Here is a 23,013-nt window from a genome sequence, read left to right on the forward strand (position 1 = left end):
CAGGTGGACCCAGGCTTCTACCTCCCCCTACCTGTTACACTTGTGGAGGAAACTGTGAGCCCTCCAAAACTCACCAGAAACCCACTGTACCCAAATATAGGTGCCCCTTTCACCCGTAAGGGCTATGGTAGTGGTGTACAGTTGGGGGTAATGGGTTTTGAGGGGGGTTGGGGGGCTCAGCACACAAGGTAAGAGAGCAATGGTCAGATGTGTACCAGGGAGCATTTTATGAAGTCCACTGCAATGCCCCTACGGTGCCCTATTGCTTCCCTGGGATGTCAGGGGGACCAGTGTGCTAAAAATACTGACTCCTCCTACATCCCAATGGCTTAATTTTGTGCGTTTGGCACTTGGACTTTTCTTTTTCGAAAATAGACCAAAAGATAAAACATCCAAATCACAAAACCTTCTATTTTCGAAAACTAAAGATAGACATTTTTCTTTTTTGAAAAATTACCTTCTTTGCTATTCAGATTTCGGACATTTTTTGCAAAACGTCCAAAGTTGGACTTAGACGTCATATCGAAAATGCCCCTCTAACAGGCTCATTTTCAAAAGAGATGGACATCCATCTTTCGACATAAATCTGAACATGGACGTCCATCTCCCAGGGACGTCCAAATCAGTATAATCGAAACCCGATTTTGGACGTCTCCAACTGAAGTCCGTCGCAAGGACATCCAAATTTCAAGGGGGCATGTCGGAGGCGTGGTGAAGGCGGGACTTGGGCATGCCTATGACTTGAACGTCTTTGAGCCATAATCGAAAAAAGCAAGGACGTTCTAAAGTAAAACTTGGATGTTTTCACCCGGACATGTTTTTTTTTTTTTTGAGTAAGGCACAAAAAGGTGCCCGAAATGACCAGATGACAACCGGAGGGAATTGGGGATGATCTCCCGTTACTCCCCCAGTGGTCACTAACCTCTCCCACCCTCAAAAAACATCTTTAAAAATATTTCATTCCAGTCTCTATGCCAGCCTCAGATGTCATACTCAGGTCCATGACAGCGCATGCAGGTCCCTGGAGCAGTTTTAGTGGGTACTGCAGTGCATTTCAGACAGGCGAACCCAGGCCCATACCCCCCTACCTGTTACATTTGTGAAGGAAATAGTGAGTCCTCCAAAACCCACCAGAAACCCACTGTACCCATATATAGGTGCCTCCCTTCACCCATAAAAGCTATGGTAGTGGTGTACAGTTCTGGGTAGTGGGTATTTTGGGGGGAGGGGGCTCAGCACACAAGGTAAGGGAGTTATGTACCTGGGAGCAATTTATGAAGGCCACTGCAGTGCCCCCTAGGCTGCCTGGTTGGTGTCCTGGCATGTGAGGGGGACCAGTGCACTACTAATGTTAGCTCCTCCCACACCCAAATGGCTTGCATTTGGATGTTTTAGACATGAACGTCTTTGGTTTCGAAAATCGCCAAAAGTAAGAAACATTCATGTCTAGGGACAACTAAATCTAGGGACGTCCAAATTTAAGGATTTGGATGTCCCTGATGGTATTTTCAAAACAAAAGATGGACGTCCATCTTGTTTCGAAAATACGGGTTTCCCCGCCCCTGTATTTCGCCGTTTTGCAAGGACGTCCAAATTGCAATATGCCGTCTAGAAATCATCCTCACAGAAATCATTAGCAAATGTACAGATGACTATATATTATTTATTCTCAACTCGGGCATTCGGCACACACTCAGACGTATCAACCCCCGCCCCCTTCAATACCACACTACAAGCCGTATCTTCGATAGAATTGGATTTATTTTGGCCGCAGCCAGGAACATCAAAATTGTTACAACTTAAACAAATTACATTACATCTTCTACTAATCATTATGCCAGCATGCATTTCTACCCGGGTACACAGCTTCTACACGTAGTTGCATATTCTTGGCCACAGGCCAAGCCGTACCAAGCCCCTGTGGCCCCCTGTGCTGTTTTCCAAGCACCCGACGTCACTTGATGTCTCCCGTTGAAGGAGGCACCTACCACATTTACAAAATGACGTTCTAGGCCTCCCGGCCGCCCAAGCCAGGAGACAAGCTGTATACACGTTGTTTCCCGTTGAAGGAGGCACCTACCACATTTACAAAATGACGTTCTAGACCTCCCGGCCGCCCAAGCCAGGAGACAAGCTGTATACACGTTGTTTCCTTATAACAAGGCTGCTCACATGCAAGCCTACCATTTGCATCAACTTGATAATTTTCCACACAACTGTTTCTGCAGCAGTAGTTACCCCAAACTTGTAACTGTTATGTGTCAAGCTGCTGTGTACCCATTGCTGGCTGTGCGTAAACATTGTAGTCTAACGCCACAGGCCACGGCAACGACACCTCGTTTGCCGTGGTCCCCCGCTGCTCTTCTCCTGCTTCCAAATTCAAAAGGACTTCCTGTGCAGTTCAAATTCCTCTCTCCTCCTCCCTTGCTCCTCCCCTTCTTTCCTGCCCCCTCCCCTTGCTACCCCTTGTTTCCCTCCCACTATTACCTCTGCTCTCTAGCTAAGCCCTCCCTGTACCCTCCCCCACACTTCTGTCTTCGCTGGCCTTCAACCCGGTTGTGGTCGGCCCCCCTTTAATGGGTGTGCCTGGTTCTTTCTAAACATCTTCTGTTAAGACACACCGTATACATTTCAAGAGTTATTCTCAGTCCTTCTTCTAACATAAAACTGCAAAGTGGATTTGAAAAATAATCCATTCAATTAGATACAATGATTTTCTTCTATAATTATGTTTAACAATACTAAACTATTAATGTTATATATGAAGAGGAAATCTCAGCATTATTCAGTTAAAGATAATCAGTTAAATTGGTCCATACAAAAAACAGGTGTATAGATAATCTAATCTAATCTGAAGTTTACATACTGCCTTTCTGATCCAAAGGACCACCCAATGTGATTTACTACAAAGCAAATGAAATAGACAAATATATTTACCGTGTTCTGTTACCTTGGTAGATCACTTAATGCCACCGCAATAGGTGATGTGACATGCATCTGCATTAGCTGAAATGCACACAGAAAGTAATTTTATAAAGTTGCACCTAGATAACATAACGGCATGTTCCCTATCATTGCATGTTATTACCGAATGAAAATGAGCAGAAAAAAGCACATTTTATGTTTTGTTGTTTACTGATAATAGTGCACACTCTTTGGGAATAGTTCATACTGGGCCAGATTCTATATTTGGCGCCAAGAAAATCAGTGCCGACAGAAAACACGTCTACCCGTATTCTATAAACCATGCCTAAAGTTAGGTGCAGTTTATAGAATATGTGTAGTGCCATCCAAGCAACTAAAATTTAAGCACAGCCATTTATACAAATGAAAAGCTGATGTAAATGACTCATGCCTAAATTTAGGCGCAGAATGGGTTAGTCTACATCACTGCGCATAAATTTTAGGAATGCCTACGACCCGCCCATGCTGCTCCCATGGCCATGCCTACTTTTGAGATCCATGCAGTAGAATTTACACAGGCTACTTTAGAGAATATGCTTAGCGAGTTGTGTGCATAAATTCTAATTCATGCCTAGTAGTGCTGATAATTGCTTAACATCCAATTATTGGCACTGATTTGCTGGTTGACCAATTGAGTTGCACAAGTAAATCAGAATACACCTAGATTTGCACATGAAACTCTAGTCGCACTATTTAGAATTTGCGTGAATATGTGGAAAGAAGGTGCATGCATTCCCAATAGATGAACTACCATGCATGTGCCCCTGCCCATGCCCCACCCATTGGCATTTCCCCTAGCACTTATGTGAAAAAAATATACACGTGCACCCTAAAAAGAAAAAACATATAACCCCAAATTCTATAAAAATTGTGTGCAAAAATTTGGGCATGTGCTTTACTTGTGTGCGCAATTTAATTACATAATGAGCCAATTAGTGCTAATAATTGGCTATTTAGCAAACAACTATTGGCACTAATTAGATTAAATTAGAACTTATGCATGTAAATTTAAGCGCAGCCCAACAAAGGGAGCACTGAAATGGGAAGGATCATGGGTGTTTTGGGGCAGATCGGAGGCATGGTGTTGAATTAATTATAGAATATGGGGGCTTCTCAAGTAAATTTAGGTATAGACATTTGCACATTTTCTTTGGTGCAAATGGCGGAACCTAAGTTTACGCATCACCCCTGGGCTTAAGCGCTATTCTATAAACCATGCCTAACTTTAAGTGTCATTTATAGCATAACGCTTTTTCAGTGCTGATAGCTTTTTGCATATATAGAATCTAGACCATAACTTCTGTGTTTCTGAATGCATCAGACATTCCTTATTCATACCTCAAATGACCCAAGATGTTTCACCATCAGGCTGCATCAGGGTTGATACAGTATACATAAATGACATATATCACATTTTCTTCCCAAATGCAAACCACATTGGTTCAAAATCACAGATCAACACTTGTACACTGCATCAGGGGTTGTATCAACCCCTGATGCAGCTTGATGGCGAAACATCTTGGGTCATTTGAGGTATGAATAAGACATTTCTGCTGGATGAATAAAAGATTTTTTTTATTCAGAAACACAGACCTTAATATGCTTTTTCCTTTTTTTTTTTTTTTTCTTTTTAGTGTGCTTTTCTATAGTTTTTTTCATATTGTTGCTGTGCATCAGCCTCTTTTGGTCTCTAGCACTTACGTGCCGAACTAGTTACACACACCTTCATAGAATGGCACTTAGTGCACATATATGCATAACTATCAAATCTCCATTACCCAAGCTGCAAAGGCCTCAAATACAAATCAACATATGCATCCAGCTTTTCCTATCTAAGCGCACAACTATGGAACGCACTGCCAAAAGTCGTAAAAACAACGTATGGCCACCTAAAATTCCGGAAAGCACTAAAAACAAACCTGTTCAAAAAGGCATACCCCACCGACCCAACATAACGACTGAATACCTGCAACACAACAAAACCAAAGCACGTAATGGACATACTTAACTCTTCCTCTCTAAGATCCCCAATGTGTATATCATACACGAACCTTCAACTGGGGCATTCGGCACTCGCTGCCAACTCATCCACGCTCCTTTTACACCCAAACAGGACTCTGAAGCCATTTCTTTCGAACGAATTTGGAATTTATTAAGGCCGCAGCCAAGCATTTTTTAACATTCAATCTCATAAATACCACTTAAATCTGTTGCACACCGTATAACCTCAGATAACTTCACATCTCATTGCAAACCCCAGGGCACACAGCTTTTCATTCCCCTCGCGTTTTCGCACGCTTCCGTATGTGCCGTCTAAGCACACACCCCTCCTATACGGGCTGTTACTTATAGCTCCCACAGATTATGGTGCCTCCCGTTTAAGGATACACCCTGCATAAGCTCTTGGCCTCCCGGCCGTTCAAGCCAAGAGACAATATAATCCAATTAAATGACCTGCAACCTGCCCACGTGTGGGCGTAACAATTCATTTATCATTTATTCATCTTACTATACCGTTTCACATTGTAGTTACAAACAAAAAAATGGTTTACATGGTAGTATAAAATCATGGTAAAAACAATCATAAAATAACTCCATCGAATATATAGGAAAGCACACTAAAAACACTCTTTCTTAAAAATAGAAAACACCAATTCATACTAATACAGACATTCATAACTAAGTACATAAAAAGTAAATAAATGTTCTTACTACTACTACTACTATTTAGCATTTCTATAGCGCTACAAGGCATACGCAGCGCTGCACAAACATAGAAGAAAGACAGTCCCTGCTCAAAGAGCTTACAATCTAATAGACAAAAAATAAATAAAGTAAGCAAATCAAATCAATTAATGTGAACGGGAAGGAAGAGAGGAGGGTAGGTGGAGGCGAGTGGTTACAAGTGGTTACGAGTCAAAAGCAATGTTAAAGAGGTGGGCTTTCAGTCTAGATTTAAAGGTGGCCAAGGATGGGGCAAGACGTAGGGGCTCAGGAAGTTTATTCCAGGCGTAGGGTGCAGCGAGACAGAAGGCGCGAAGTCTGGAGTTGGCAGTAGTGGAGAAGGGAACAGATAAGAAGGATTTATCCATGGAGCGGAGTGCACGGGAAGGGGTGTAGGGAAGGACGAGTGTGGAGAGATACTGGGGAGCAGCAGAGTGAATACATTTATAGGTTAATAGAAGAAGTTTGAACAGGATGCGAAAACGGATAGGGAGCCAGTGAAGCGACTTGAGGAGAGGGGTAGTATGAGTAAAGCGACCCTGGCGGAAGATGAGACGGGCAGCAGAGTTTTGAACCGACTGGAGAGGGGAGAGGTGACTAAGTGGGAGGCCAGCAAGAAGCAGATTGCAGTAGTCTAAACGAGAGGTGACAAGGGTGTGGATGAGGGTTTTGGTAGAGTGCTCGGAAAGAAAGGGGCGGATTTTACGGATGTTGTAAAGAAAGAAACGACAGGTCTTGGCGGTCTGCTGGATATGAGCAGAGAAGGAGAGAGAAGAGTCAAAGATGACCCCAAGGTTTCGAGCTGAGGAGACAGGGAGAATGAGAGAGCCATCAACAGAAATAGAAAACGGGGGGAGCGGGGAGGTGGGTTTGGGGGGGAAAATGAGAAGCTCGGTTTTGGTCATATTTAATTTCAGGTGGCGTTGAGACATCCAGGCAGCAATGTCAGACAAGCACGCTGAAACTTTGGTTTGGATGCAAGGTGAGATATCAGGGGTAGAAAGGTAGATTTGGGAGTCATCAGCATAGAGATGGTAGGAAAAGCCATGGGATGAGATTAATGAACCAAGGGAAGAAGTGTAGATAGAAAAGAGGAGGGGACCAAGAACAGAACCCTGAGGTACGCCGACAGGCAGAGGGATAGAAGTAGAAGAGGATCCACCAGAGTGAACACTAAACGTGCGGAGGGAGAGGTAGGAAGAGAACCAGGAAAGGACAGAGCCCTGGAATCCAAGTGAGGACAGGGTATTGAGAAGTATGCTGTGATTGACAGTGTCAAAAGCAGCGGAAAGATCAAGAAGAATGAGGATGGAATATTGACCTCTGGATTTAGCCAGTAATAGGTCATTGGAGACTTTAGTAAGCGCAGTTTCGGTTGAGTGGAGAGGGCGAAAACCAGATTGTAATGGGTCAAGAATAGCATGTGAGGAGAGAAAATCAAGGCAGCGGCGGTGAACAGCATGCTCAAGTAATTTGGAGAGAAAAGGAAGGAGGGAGATGGGTCGGTAATTAGAGGAACAAGTAGGGTCAAGTGAAGGCTTCTTAAGGAGAGGTGTGACCACAGCATGTTTAAAGGCAGCAGGGACAGTCGCAGTGGAAAGTGAGAGGTTGAGAATGTGACAGATAAAAGGAATAAGAGTAGGAGAGATGGCATTAAGAAGGTGGGTGGGAATGGGATCAGAGGAACAGGTGGTACATTTTGAGGAAGAAAGGAGAAGTGTAGTTTCCTCAATAGTAACTTCAGGAAAGGAGGAAAGGGAATGAGGGGAAGGAGAGAGAGGGGAACGGACTAGTGGAGGGAGAGCTGGTGAGGTAGAGAAAGCAAGGTTTATCTTTTGAACCTTGTTGTGAAAGAATTCAGCAAGGGTCTGAGGAGATAATGAAGGGGGAGTTGGGGGAGGGGCACCTTGAGGAGAGAGTTCAATGTGGTGAAGAGAAGTCGAGGATTAGAGCCAAGAGAGTTGGTCAGTTGGATATAATAATCCTGTTTGGCACGTAAAAGAGCAGATTGGAAGGAGGTCAGCATGAACTTAAAGTGTAAGAAATCAGCAAGGGCCCGAGATTTCCGCCAGAGGCGTTCGGCGGAGCGGGTACAGGAACGTAGGTAGCGGATATTAGAAGTCAGCCAAGGTTGGGGTTTTGTACGCCTTACAGGGCGGGTCATCAAAGGTGCAAGCGTGTCTAAGGCAGAGGATAGAGTATTGTTGTAAGAAGAAACAGCCTCGTTGACAGACGTGGATGGTGCCACAGTAGAGAGGAGGTTTGAAACATGGGAGGATAGAGATGAAGGGTCAATATCGTGAAGATTCCTAGATAAATTAGATAGGATAGGACGGGACTGGGAGGGAGGAGATTTAAGTGTGAAAGTTATAAGATGGTGATCAGAGGAGGGATGATCAGAGGCAAGGAAACTAGAAGGTGAACAGTTGGAGGAGAAGATGAGATCAAGACAGTGACCATTTTGATGAGTGGGGGAGGTGGAGCATAGTTGGAGATTAAAGGACGACGTTAAAGCGAGTAATTTGGAAATATAAGAGTTGGAAGGATCATTAGCAGGAATATTAAAGTCACCAAGGATGAGAGAGGGGGAGGAAGGATCATGGAAGAAGGCAAGCCAGGCGTCAAAGTCACTGAGAAAGGATGAAAGGGACTTATCAGGGGGACGATAAATGACCGCTATTCGAAGAGGCAGAGGAGAGAAAAGGCGGATAGAGTGGACTTCATAGGAGGAAAAACAGTGAGATTGAGGTGGAAGAAGGGGTTGAAATCTGGAGGAGGGAGAGAGAAGTAGTCCAACACCGCCCCCACGGCCAGCAGGGCGAGGAGTATGTGAAAATAGATAACCACCATGGCACAGGGCTGCGACTGAAGCAGAGTCATCAGGGCAGAGCCAGGTTTCTGTTATGGCGAGCAGATGGAGGTGACGCGAGATAAAGAGGTCCTGGATATAGGGGAGTTTGTTACAGATAGAGCGGGCATTCCATAGGGCGCAAGAGAAGGGCAGAGAAGAGGAGGGGAGTAGAGGAATAGAGAAGAGGTTAGAGAGGTCACGGTGAGATCTGTAGAGTTTGGATAATAGTTGGTGAGGAGGGCCAGGATTGGGATTGATGTCACCAGCTGAGAGTAAGAGAAGGAGTAAAAGAGAGCGGAGGAGAGTAGGAGAGGTGTGGCCACGAAGGCGTCGAAGGCGAGAGGTATTTAGGTGGAATGGGGAAGGCAAAATGGAGGGAAGAAAGAGACGGAGATTAAAAGCCAAGAGGGAGGAAGAGGGTAGGAGAGAAGGTGAGGTGATGAAGTCAATGCATGGGAAGTGAGTTCCTGTAGCGGAGAGAGGTAGGGGGTGAGGGAAAAGATTAGGAAGGGACAGAGCTAGGAAGAGAATGTGAATAGGGGCCATGAATGATTAAGGTACTTTAGCAACTGGAAAAAAGATTAGATACAAAGAGAAAAATGCCCCGCGCGCCGTTAGGCGCGCAGCACCTAGAGCGGAGACCCTGAGTGGATTGGGGTGGACCTGGGTGTCACCCCGGAGAAGGCTGTAAGGATATGCAGATGAGCTGCAAGTCCTCCACAGCACCTGAAAGGCAGCCGGTGGTAGAGGTGGGCACCTCTCAGCTGAGGAAAGGCTTACCAGGGGTTAGGCCGAAGCCAGCATTCCTCCCCCTGAGGGTCGCCTGATCATATTTAATATATATTCTGTATGTTTAAAGCTGCCTACCCAATGTTGTCATTTGTCACAGATTATTTTCAAGTGTATCCTGGAACAGGTAAGTTTTTAAAAATTTTCAAAACTGAATATATGATTCTTTCAATCTAAGGTGTTTTGGAAGACAGTTCCAGAGAGAAGGTGCTGAGAAGAAAAATGCTGAATTTCTAGTGGACTCCCATCTGGTCTTCTGTGGTGATGGGATAATCAATCTGTTGTCTGTAAGTGAACAAAGGGTACACTTAGGTGAATAAGGCAGAATAAGGTTAGATAGATATGACGGAATTAGGAGATATAATGCTTTATGAGTCAGTGTAAGGATTTTAAATTTTATTCTGGCTTCTACAGGAAGCCAGTGTAGTTGGAGCAAAAGTGGTGTGATTCTATCATATTTTGAAGCCCTGCAGATAACACGAGCTGCTGTATTCTGGATCAACTGTAAACGTTTGATGTTTATCTTAGGTAAGCCTGCATAAATAATATTACAGTAGTCCAGGCGTGTTGTAATATATGCATGTGTTAGCGTACATAATGAGGCTTTATCAATTAGATTTCTGATTGAACGTAATCTTCGAAGATAATAGAACGAGTTCCTGACTACCATTGATATCTGTTCATTGAAAGATAGGGCTGAGTCAATAATGACTCCTAAATATTTAAAGGATGATACTGTTGGTATTGATTTATCAAATAAGATGGGTATGACAGCAAGGATAGTGTCACGTCCCGTGATCCATGATGTAACTGTTTTCTCTGGATTTAAGACTAAGTGATGCTTTTTAAGCCAGCTAGCTACTTCTGTAAGGCCATTCTGAATTTGAGTAAGATCAATGTCTGACGGTTTTACATAGTGAATTAAGAGAAAATCATCAGCATATGAATAGAAGCTAGTGCCCAACGATTGAATAAGTAAAGCGAGAGGACTGACATATATATTAAACAGGAGTGGCGATAGAACTGATCCCTGTGGAACCCCACAGGAAATAGGATACATTTTTGAGGTAGAACAGTTTTGTACTACTCTAAATGACCGATTTACGAGAAAAGATGCAAACCAGTCATAGACAACACCTGTAATACCAATGTCTTTTAGCTGGTTTAATAAGAGATCATGATCTATAAGATCAAATGCAGCTGACAGGTCCAGTGAAACGATTAAAGCCACATAGCCCTGCTCTAATCTGGCATGTATTTCGCTTAAAAAAGAAGTTAGAACTGTTTCAGTGCTGTGTCCTTACCGAAAACCAGATTGTCTAGGATGAAGTATATTTTTTGATTCTATATGAGATTGAAGTTGATTAAATACCGCTGTCTCTAGTACTTTAGAGAGGAATGAAAGATTGGAAACTGGACGGTAGTTTCCAGGAGAGGAAGGGTCTAAGGAAGGTTTTTTCAAAATAGGCTTCATCTTGACCGTAACATTTCAATCATTATTCCCCCACCACAAAGCACTATTATGTGGTGATATGCTGTGTACCCTCCATAGTCTTACATAATCTCCTTCCTTCACCGCCCAGCTGCGACAGCCATGCCCTAAACCCTGGGTGGGTGAGCCGGGTCAGCTCTTCTGTCTTGTTGCTGCCCGATCAGAAAGACCCTTCCCTACCTGTGAGCTCTCCTTTATTCTCTCCTTCCCCCCTCCGCCCCTGCCTATCCTTAACCCTTTCCTTGCCACTACTCCCTTTGCTGGCCTACAGCCCAGTTGTGTCCGGCCTCCCTAATTGGATTGGCCTCTTTCTCAACTAGGGCATTCGGCACTCGCTGCCAACTCATCCACGCTCCTTTTACACCCAAAGAGGACTCTGAAGCCATTTCTTTCGAACGAATTTGGAATTTATTAAGGCCGCAGCCAAGCATTTTTTAACATTCAATCTCATAAATTCCACTTAAATCTGTTGCACACCGTATAACCTCAGATAACTTCACATCTCATTTCAAACCCCAGGGCACACAGCTTTTCATTCCCCTCGCGTTTTCGCACGCTTCCGTATGTGCCGTCTAAGCACACCCCCCTCCTATAAGGGGTGTTACGTATAGCTCCCGCAGATTATGATGCCTCCCGTTTAAGGATAAACCCTGCATAAGCTCTTGGCCTCCCGGCCGTTCAAGCCAGGAGACAATGAGGCTCATTTTCGAAGCACTTAGCCTCCCAAAGTTCCATAGAAACCTATGGAACTTAGCCTCCCAAAGTGCTTTGAAAATATGCCTCCAGATAATCCAATTAAATGACCTGCAACCTGCCCACTTGCGGGCGAAACAATTCAACTTCATCTGGACCGTAACATTTCAATCATTATTCCCCCACCACAAAGCACTATTATGTGGTGACATGCTGTGTACCCTCCATAGTCTTACATAATCTCCTTCCTTCACCGCCACAGCCCGCGGCAATGAAGCCTCGTTTCCTGATCGAGGCAGGTTCGAGGCTCGGGCCCCTAGGCCGATAGGAAGGAGGGCATGACACTAGCCCCTTAAATGCCAGCACCGGGAGCGACGAAATATCCACCCACGAAAATAACCCCTCAGGCACCCACCTCGCAAACTGTGTCACCCGATCACCCCAATGCATATGGAATTGGGAGAAACGTGCTGCACCCCGGCGTCTCCCATTTATCTAATAACCAGCATGAGGGAGAGGAAAAGGGGGGGGGGGTTGAAGCGAAGCGACTATCGTCTATCACCTTCTCCACGGAGAATAGCGTGTCCACGTGCGGCACGCACATTAGCGTCCCCTTTCCCTGCGGTCCTCCTGATCGTGGCAGGTTCACAGCCCGGGCCCACCAGGCCGGTGGAATGGACAAGCATGGCACTGGGGCCTGATTGCCGAGACCGGGAGGCGGCGAAATATCCACCCGCAACCCAGGGGCGTATCTGGACTCCGGCGGTGGGGGGGTGGCCAGAGCCAGAGGGAGAGGGCACATTTTAGCCCCCCCGCCGCCACCGACCCCCCCGCCATTGTCAGAGCCCCCACCACCACCAATGACTCTCTCCACCCCTCTCCCGCCGCCAACCCTCCCCCACTGCCGTTGCTTACCTTTGCTGGCGGGGGGCCCCAACCCCCGCCAGCCGAGGTCCACTTCCACCTGCCGCTGCCTTAAAAACTACTTCTTCAGCCGGCGGGGGACCCCAAACCCCCACCAGCCGCCCCGAGGTGTTTAAAGTTCATCTTCGGCCTCCGTGGCCGTGCTGCTGTTGATAGGAGCTGTTGAATCCACTTCGGAGTCTGACGTCGCAGCATGTACAACGTACAACGACGTCAGACTCCGAAGTGGATTCAACAGCTCCTATCAACAGCAGCACGGCCACGGAGGCCGAAGATGAACTTTAAACACCTCGGGGCGGCTGGCGGGGGTTTGGGGTCCCCCGCCGGCTGAAGAAGTAGTTTTTAAGGCAGCGGTAGGTGGAAGCGGACCTCGGCTGGCGGGGGTTGGGGTCCCCCGCCAGCAAAAGTAAGCAACGGCAGCGGGGGAGGGTTGATGGCGGTAGTGGGGTCCAGGGCAAAATCTGCGGGGGCCCAGGCCCCTGAGGCCCCACGCAGATACGCCCCTGCCGCAACCTGAACCCCTCTGGGACCATCTTGCACACGGTGCTACACCATCTCCCCAGCACATGTGGGATTGGCAAAACACATGCTGCACCCCGGCGCCTTCAAATTAGATAATAACCAGCACTAGGGAGAGGAAAATGCCGACTGACGGGACAATTCAAACTCCACTGATGAAAGAAAGAAAACAACCTCAATTACGCTGTTGATGGCTGAAAGAGGTCGACCCGGGCCTTCTCCAGGTAAACGAGAGTGTTCAGGTCAGCTCTTCTCAGCTCTTCTGTCTTGTTGCTGCCCGCTCAGAAAGACCCTTCCCTACCTGTGAGCTCTCCTTTATTCTCTCCTTCCCCCCTCCGCCCCTGCCTATCCTTAACCCTTTCCTTGCCACTACTCCCTTTGCTGGCCTACAGCCCAGTTGTGTCCGGCCTCCCTAATTGGATTGGCCTCTTTCTATTCTACTATAATATCACCTTGTATTTGTTCATTCCGGAACTGGCGAACGCCGATACTGTACCACGTAAGCCACATTGAGCCTGCAAATAGGTGGGAAAATGTGGGATACAAATGTAATAAAATAAAATAAATAAAATAACTGTAGGAGCCAATTTATAGAATTGGCCTCTATGGGTCAGATTCTACATATTTCATCAAAAAAATCAGTATTAAAAAACGTGCTTAGCAGAATTCTATAAACCTCGCTTAGTTAGGCACAGTTTATAGAATATGTTTAGTGGCTGACTCATGACTAAAATGTAAGAGCAGCCATTTACGTCAACTAAAACCTGGTGTAAATGCCCACGTCTTGTTTAGACATGGATCAGGCATATTCTGTAACAGGGCGCTTAATTTTCAAGAACGTCCATGACCTGCACAGGCCCCTCCCATGGCCATGCCCCCCTTTTGTGATCTGTGCATTAGAATTTGCACAGATCACTTTACAGAATACACTTGGAAAGTTGCACACATAAATTCTAATTAGTGCCGATAATTGCTTGTTATTGGCCAATTATCGGCGCTGAAAGTGAAAGTGTAATAATTTAGGGCCCTGTTTACTAAGCCATGCTGTAGGAGCGCACACTTTTTAGCGCGTATTAAAAATTAGTACGCGCTAATGATAGAGACACCCATTATATTCCTATGAGTGTCTCTAGTATTAGCACGTGCTAATTTTTAGTTCACAATAAAAACTGTGTGTGCCTACAGCACGGCTTAGTAAATAGGGTCCTTAAACGCCAACATGGCACTTAAATTAATTCAGACACTGCACTAGATGTTACTTGCAGAAATGGCTTTGAACTTTGACCTCCCAATGAGTTTATCATAACTAGATATTTTTACTAATATAATAATGGATATGTTATTCCTCATTTTGACAATACTGTATGCTTTATAATATCTGATTTGATGGAATGGAGATAAAATGAAAGGAAACAGTGATGGACATTCCCAGTTGTGGTGACCTGTGCACAAAGGGCCGGGAATAATATCAGCAGCGGGCAGCAAAACACTCACCGCTGCTGGCTGAATATCAAAGGGAGTGAATTTTTGGTGTTAGCATATGGGGCTATCAATTGCCACTAGAGCTTAAGATCTCCTCCAGAGGAGAGGTCTTCTTTTTTTTTTTTTTTTTTACATTTATGCTCCTCATTGGGGGTTGGGCTAAAATCAAAGCTGCTTATTTCATGGACCCAAGTTTATACAAACATCTCATCTATTTTCTAAATCATAGCCGAGTCTCTTCAGGCAGCTAGGGATTCTAACAATTTTTTGATGTTGAGGGTCAATTCACCACGGGAGCCTCAACAGAAATAATATCTTAAAAGACACTGTGCATGACTGACTTTCATGCCATGGTCTGTATCGTTAGGAAGATATTTTTCATGGTACAGTAAAAATTTCTACAGGAATTCTCCACAGGAAAAAAAAGATGAAGAGAAGTGCATCAGGATATGTTTGATTGATTTCTTAGTTCTAGAAAAAAGCTAAACATGTTGTTATGGTACTCTGTGTTGCAACTGTGTCATAAAATGGACCCAAATCAATTTGACAAGTGGAAATGAAATATTGTACTTTGTAAAATGTTTAAAGTGTCATTAGAATGCTAATGAGGTAGTTATTAAGGTGTGTTACAGCCTGAACATGTGTTATTCACCCCTAACATGTTAAAGGGCAGTGATACACATTATTTACCATCTCCAAATCAATGCACTATTTCCACTGTATATAGATGATATCTGTGAACCTCGGTGGTGCCCCTCACTGGCATCCAACTCTAAACCAAGGTTGACTCAAAATATGTTGCTAAAAAAACGTGTGTGATCGCCAGTTCCAGGATGCCAACTTGAGATGCTGCATGTTTTTTTCAGTGACATATTTTGAATCAGCTTTGGCTTGTTGACTGTATGAATTACGAGCTTTTTATGTGGTATTATCTCAGACAGGTAGATTTAACTCACTCACCTATGACACAGGCATTATGCCAAAACACAGCCCATGTTGGGTCTACCGATAAAGGACTGATGACTATCCCAGGCTTGAACGACCCATGGTGCTTTTTTGTTCTCTCGTGATTAACGGATGCAAACACACAAATTACCACGAAACACTTTAATGCATTTTGTGGTAAGCTTTCATTGGTGCACTAACCACTCGTAAGGGCTTAACGTCCTTTAGTAAAAGGGCACCTAACTATAATAACTGTAAGGAAATTTTGCAGTATTATGGAATACATCCTATACCATATTATTTATTTATTTGTTACCTTCATCTTTGATTCCTCTCTCTCCTTCTCTGCACATATTCAACAGATCGCCAAAACCTGTCGTTTCTTTATCTACAACATTAGCAAAATTTACCCCTTCCTTTCTGAATACGCTGTCAAAACCCTTATCCACACCCTTGTCACCTCTCACTTGGATTATTGCAATTTACTTCTCACTGGTCTTCCGCTCAGTCATCTCTCTCCTCTCCAGTCTGTCCAAAATTCTGCAGCACGGCTTATTTTCCGCCAAAATCGTTATACCCACACTAGCCCACTCCTCAAATCACTTCACTGGCTCCCTGTCCGCTTCCGTATACATTTCAAACTTCTCTTACTGACCTTTAAATGCATCCATTCTGCAGCTCCCCATTACCTTTCCACTCTCATCTCTCCCTACATTCCTCCCCGTGACCTCCGCTCACTGGACAAATCTCTCGTCGTCCCCCTTCTCCTCCATTGCTAACTCTAGGCTTCGTTCCTTTTCTCTCGCGGCACCTTATGCATGGAATAAACTTCCTGAGCCTGTGTGTCTAGCTCCATCTCTACCTGTTTTCAAATCTATGCTGAAAACCCACCTTTTCACTACTGCTTTTGGCTCCTAGCCACTACTCATCTGCCTCCCCCCTTGTTCCTTCTCACCCAGTACTTCCCTCACCCTTAATTGTCTTGTCTGTCTGTATTATTTTAGATTGTAAGCTCTATTGAGCAGGAACTGTCTCTCTGTGTCAGGTGTTCAGCGCTGTGTGCGTCTGGTACCGATATACAAATGCTAATAATAATAATAATATCCCAGATTTTCCCACATATTTGCAGGCTCAATGTGGCTTACATAATACCGTGAAGGCATTCGCCAATTCCGGTACGAGATTAGTACAAAATGTTGTGTTGGGATAGGGAAGATAAGATTCAATCAAGTTGGGTTGAGGTAAAATAGTTTGTCAATGTCCAATACGATCTTTGATAGTGAAGTGTTGCAGGGTTGAGTTACTTAGGTTGGGTCATTCGGATATACCTTTCCGAACAGGTGAGTCTTTAATAATTTTCTGAATTTTAGGCAATCATAAGTTGTTTTATTAGTACATAAGTACATAAGTAATGCCATACTGGGAAAAGACCAAGGGTCCATCGAGCCCAGCATCTTGTCCACGACAGCGGCCAATCCAGGCCAAGGGCACCTGGCAAGCTTCCCAAACGTACAAACATTCTATACATGTTATTCCTGGGATTTTGGATTTTTCCAAGTCCATTTAGTAGCGGTTTATGGACTTGTCCTTTAGGAAACCGTCCAACCCCTTTTTAAACTCTGCTAAGCTAACCGCCTTCACCACATTTTCCGGCAATGAATTCCAGAGTTTAATTACACGTTGGGTGAAGAAAAATTTTCTCCGATTTGTTTTAAATTTACTACACTGTAGTTTAATCGCATGCCCCCTAGTCCTAGTATTTTTGGAAAGCGTGAACAGACGCTTCACATCCACCTGTTCCACTCCACTCATTATTTTATATACCTCTATCATGTCTCCCCTCAGCCATCTCTTCTCCAAGCTGAATAGCCCTAGCCTCCTTAGTCTTTCTGCATAGGGAAGTCGTCCCATCCCCGCTATCATTTTAGTCGCCCTTATAAAAGAACTCCATTCCCTGGGTTGTTAATACTCATTTTTTTTCCAGGACAGACACTTTTTAAAAGCCTAGTCTATGCTGGAGGGGGAAAATGCTTTTTCCACTTACAAACTATTATTACAGTTCAAATTAGCATAAGCGATTGCTGGCTGGCTGCCTAAGCAAATGAAACCTTATTCAGGGTAGTATCCACCCTCTGGTCATTAAGTTACAAAGTGTTTGTTTCAAGAAAATGCCTTGTTTCCCTGGGATTATTAATCATTGCTTATTGGTTAGTAATCACTTACATGGGTGGTCTGTCTTAACACCCTTTATTTTTTTTTAGAAAATTAACACACTGAGATTAATTTTTCTGCAATGAAAATCTACCCAGTAATAACTATATTTGCTTTTCATTTATGGGGGAAATCTGTTTCAATTAAGCCTAACTGAAGAACTTATATCAGATGTAATTATCCCTTTCGATAAACATGTCTCCACTAATTACATTTAACCATGGGATTTATAGCTCTTAAGCCATTAAGTAAGAAACACAATAAATCTTTGCTAATACATGCTAAACTGCTATAAATTAATTCAAATCATTAACATAATAAACAAATTAAGAGAATTTTACTTAATTAGTTTGCATTGTTAACTCAAGTTCCTATGCAAAGCCTCTTGATCACATTTTTCACTGTTTTCTAAGTGTTATCCATTTCACAGTGCATCCGGTATTCTCCTATATAAACTAGTGTGCAGTCCAAACTATTTTCTATCTGCAATTTAGACTCAAGATGTTAAAATTCTTCTGATAGAAATAACCTTTGTGACAATTTAGATTTTTGAAACTCTGAGAAAAGTCTTAAAGAATATAAAAGGACAATCAAGGACATCTCAAAATATTTAAAAACCCAAGTCTTTGCTGGGCAAATGATCGAGTACAATCACTTTTTCCTTTTATCTTCATTTACTTCTACTGTCCCTTTACCCTGAGTTTCTACTGTAATTCCAAATGCAGCTGAACAAACTGATGAGGTCCCCTGATGCAACTTGTGAAAGAGGAGAGACTTGGAATATGTAAGGAGTTGAATTCTCTTTTTTTCTTTTCTTTTGTATTAAGACAAACCCAGATCCAAGCCTGTGAGCCAATGAAGGACCAAACAGAAACCTCCTGGAATCTAGGCCAGCAATGACATCAATCTGGGAGTAGGTCATCCTCAAATGATCTCAAATGAATTCTGGCAGAATGACTGATAGGGGGTCAATATTCCACCTGCAGTGGCCAGCGGTTTTTAAGTCACATACAGCCGTGGGAAGAACTGAGCGGGGTGTTCAATTCTGGGTGGTCAACCAGAACCTAAATGCATAATGTATGGTTAGCTTGGCGGATAAAGTCATTAGTATTTTTTGCTGTCCTAAAATCTGCTTACTCAACCAGTTTACTAAGCTGAATATTGCCACCAACTGATTAAGTACTGGCTCCTACTACAACTACTACTTATCATTTCTATAGCGCTACTAGATGTACGCAGCGCTGTACACTTGAACATGAAGAGACAGTCCCTGCTCAACAGAGCTTACAATCTAATTAGGACAGACAAACAGGACAAATAAGAGATAAGGGAATATTAAAGTGAGGATGATAAAATAAGGGTTCTGAACAAGTGAATAAGGGTTAGGAGTTAAAAGCAGTATCAAAAAGGTGGGCTTTTAGCTTAGATTTGAAGACAGCCAGAGATGGAGCTTGATGTACTGGCTCAGGAAGTCTATTCCAGGCATATGGTGCAGCAAGATAAAAGGAACGGAGTCTGGAGTTAGCAGTGGAGGAGAAGGGTGCAGATAAGAGAGATTTACCCAGTGAACGGAGTTCCTGGGTAGGAATGTAGGGAGAGATGAGAGTGGAGAGGTACTGAGGAGCTGCAGAGTGAATGCACTTATAGGTCAATAAGAGGAGTTTGAACTGTATGCAGAAATGGATAGGAAGCCAGTGAAGTGACTTGAGGAGAGGGCTAATATGAGCATAGCGACACTGGGGGAATATTAGCCATGCAGCAGAATTTTAAACAGATTGAAGAGGAAAGAGATGGCTAAGTGGGAGACCTGTGAGAAGGAAGTTGCAATAGTCTAAGCGAGAGGTGATAAGAGTGTGGATGAGGGTTCCGGTAGTGTGCTCAGAAAGGAAAGGGTGAATTTTGGTGAAATTATAGAGAAAGAAACGACAGGTTTTAGCAGTCTGTTGAATATGTGCAGAGAAGGAGAGGGAGGAGTCGAAGATGACCCCAAGGTTACGAGCTGATGAGACAGGAAGGATGAGAGTGTTATCCACAGAAATAGAGAATGGGGGAGGAGGAGAGGTTGGTTTAGGGGGAAAGATGAGAAGCTCAGTCTTGGTCATGTTTAGTTTCAGATGGCGCTGAGACATCCAGGCAGCAATGTCAGACAGGCAGTCTGATACTTTGGCCTGGATTTCAGCTAAGATTTTTGGTGTGGAGAGGTAGATCTGGGAGTCATCAGTGTAAAGATCGCAAGATCTGCCCCTGGACCACCCTGACACTCAGCAGAGACAAAATTTATTTAGTTATCATTGATTTATGGGATTTATTGCCTGCCTTTATGAAGAGATTCACTCAAGGTATTGCACAGCACATACAATCTAATATAATAAAACGCACCGTGAACGTTCTGAAGACAACGTTCTGTGAAGCCGGAAGTTTGAAGTCGGAAGCTTCAAGCTGAAGCCTTGAAGCCTTGAAGCCATCTGACGTCACTCCCAGTGAAGCCTTCAAGCCAGCCAGCCGTCTCTGCCCCGCCCTCGCCTCAAACCAAACAAATCGGGAAGCGAAGCGTCAGGGAAGGAGGCGGCGCTCCCGACGTAAAGCTAGACGTCGGGAGCGCCGCCTCCTTCCCTGACGCTTCGCTGCACGAACCGCCACGGAGGTAAAGTTAAAACGAAGAAGAAAAAAAAAAAAGGAAGCATGGATGCGAACGGGGGGGGGGGGATGCATGGATGCGAAGGGGGGGCATGGATGCGAGGCATGGATGCGAAGGGGGGGGGGGGAGAAGAGGGCGGGCCAGGCTGGGACATGGGAGAGAGAGTAGCATGGATGCGAGGGGGGGGTCATGGAAGGGCAAGAGGGGACTTGCTGGAAAAGGATGAATGGAGGCGGCAGGGGACAGAGGAGCATGGATGGGCATGGATTGGGAGGGCACGACTCAGGGACAGAGGGGAATTGCTGGAAAAGGATGAATGGAGGCGGCAGGGGACAGAGGAGCATGGATGGGTATGGATTAGGAGGGCAGGGCACAGGGAGAGAGGGGAATTACTAGAAATGGATGAATGGAGGGGGCAGGGGAAAGAGGGGCATGGATTGGGAGGGCAGGACTCAGGGAGAGAGGGAAATTGCTGGATAGGGAAAAATGGAGGGGCCAGGTGACAGATGAGCATGGATGGGCATGGATTGGAAGGGGCAGGACACAGGGAGAGGGGAATTGCTGGATAGGGATGAATGGATGGACAGATGGGCATGGATGGATATGGATTGCACAGCAGGCCTCAGGCATAGAGGGGAAATGCAGGATAGGGAAAAATGGAGGGGCCAGGTGACAGAGGAGCATGGATGGGCATGGATTGGAAGGGCAGGACTCAGGGAGAGGGGAATTGCTGGATAGGGATGAATGGAGGGGACAGATGGGCATGGATGGATATGGATTGCACAGCAGGCCTCAGGCAGAGAGGGGAAATGCTGGATAGGAAAAAATGGAGGGGCCAGGTGACAGATGAGCATGGATGGGCATGGATTGGAAGGGCAGGACTCAGGGAGAGGGGAATTGCTGGATAGGGATGAATGGAGGGGACAGATGGGCATGGATGGATATGGATTGCAGAGCAGGCCTCAGGCAGAGAGGGGAAATGCTGGATAGGGAAAAATGGAGGGGCCAAGTGACAGAGGAGCATGGATGGGCATGGATTGGAAGGGCAGGACTCAGGGAGAGGGGAATTGCTGCATAGGGATGAATGGAGGGCACAGATGGGCATGGATGGATATGGATTGCAGGGCAGGCCTCAGGCAGAGAGGGGAAATGCTGGATAGGGATGAATGGAGGGGGCAGGTGACAGACAAACATGGATGGCCATGGATTGGGAGGGCACGACTCAGGGACAGAGGGGAATTGCTGGAAAAGGATGAATGGAGGGGGCAGGGGACAGATGGCCATGGATTGGGAGGGCACGGCTCACACACACACTCGCTTGGTGTCATACACTCACTCTCACAGAGAATCTGTGTCTCACACACACACTCTCTCTCTTGCCCACACACACACACTCTCTCACACTGTGTCTCACATACAGACTTGCACACACTCTCATTCTCACACACACTCTCTCACAAACACACTCACACCCAGACTCACTCTCTCTCACACACTCACACTTTCACTCTGACTCTCAAACAGTCACTCTCACATACACTCTCCCAAACATACACACTCCAAGGAAAACCTTGCTAGCGCCCGTTTCATTTGTGTCAGAAACGGGCCTTTTTTACTAGTTTAACATAAAACTTACAATTTTATTAATAGTATACCATTAGTAAAATGAACAAATATATGCAAAAATACAATCAAGAGGGTAAACCTTGAAATGGGAAGTTGAAACCTAGCAATAGGATAACATGAAACAGTGGCACTACCCCCTTAAAAATATTGCCGGATGGCCAACTCGGTAGGGTTTAACTGGGCAGGAGGACAGGTTCAAGGACTTGGATTTTCCCAGTGAATCCAGAAAGTATTAATTGGGTCTACCAGTCCAAAAAGATGTGAATCAAACTTTTCAAAGATTTTAAGTGTAATCAAGAACACAACACTCTTCTTTGCTTGATCTTTATGATCTTCCTGGAGGAAAAAGCCATAGAATGTTATTGAATGGATGAGGGAATAATACAGTATTTCTAGGATAGGCGGGACAAATTGCTTGTTCTTTTGGCCGCTGTCGGTGACAAGGTGCTGGGCTTGATGGGCCCTTGGTCTGTCCCAGCATGGCAATGCTTATGTACTTATGTACATTTGTTGCATGTCTTTACAAATGCAGCTGAAGCTGTGTTACAACAATTAAGACTATTAACAATGTAAAATTATACATTAAACAAGCTCAATGATAATATCTTGCTACACTTCTAGAAGTTTTATAGGAAAGGAGCTATAAAATCATACTCATTTTATTCTTCTGCTGAATTCTTGTACAGTATATAATTTCTCTTTTTAAGTAACCAGTCCAACAGGTCTCAGGTCCATAAAAAGGTGTGTTTTCCATTACATCTACAATGAATATGCATTTGCTACAGCTTATTAGCATTCACTCTTAGTTTAAGAGTCAGATTAATTTGCATAGGTTTGTTACACTAAAAACCAGACCTCATGGAAGCCTCCGAGACTGTTGAACTACCAGTTGACTTTTATCCTCAGGTTCCATTCTGACTGGATTGTTTAAAAAGCTTAATTCAATGTATTGTTTTCCACAAATGTTTTAGCCTTGACATCTGAGAGTTCTCTGAAATGTTACTGGAGTGCCTTCTACTGTGCATGTTTTATGGCTGAAATTCACCAGTCAGATCCCATGAAATATTACTACCAACAGGCAATATGTTTCTTTTCATTAAAAAAAATATATATATATAAGTTATCTGAGAAGTGCCATGAATTCAAAATTATTTT

This window comes from Microcaecilia unicolor, chromosome 6 (genome assembly GCF_901765095.1).
Source record: "Microcaecilia unicolor chromosome 6, aMicUni1.1, whole genome shotgun sequence".
Lineage (NCBI taxonomy): Eukaryota > Metazoa > Chordata > Amphibia > Gymnophiona > Siphonopidae > Microcaecilia > Microcaecilia unicolor.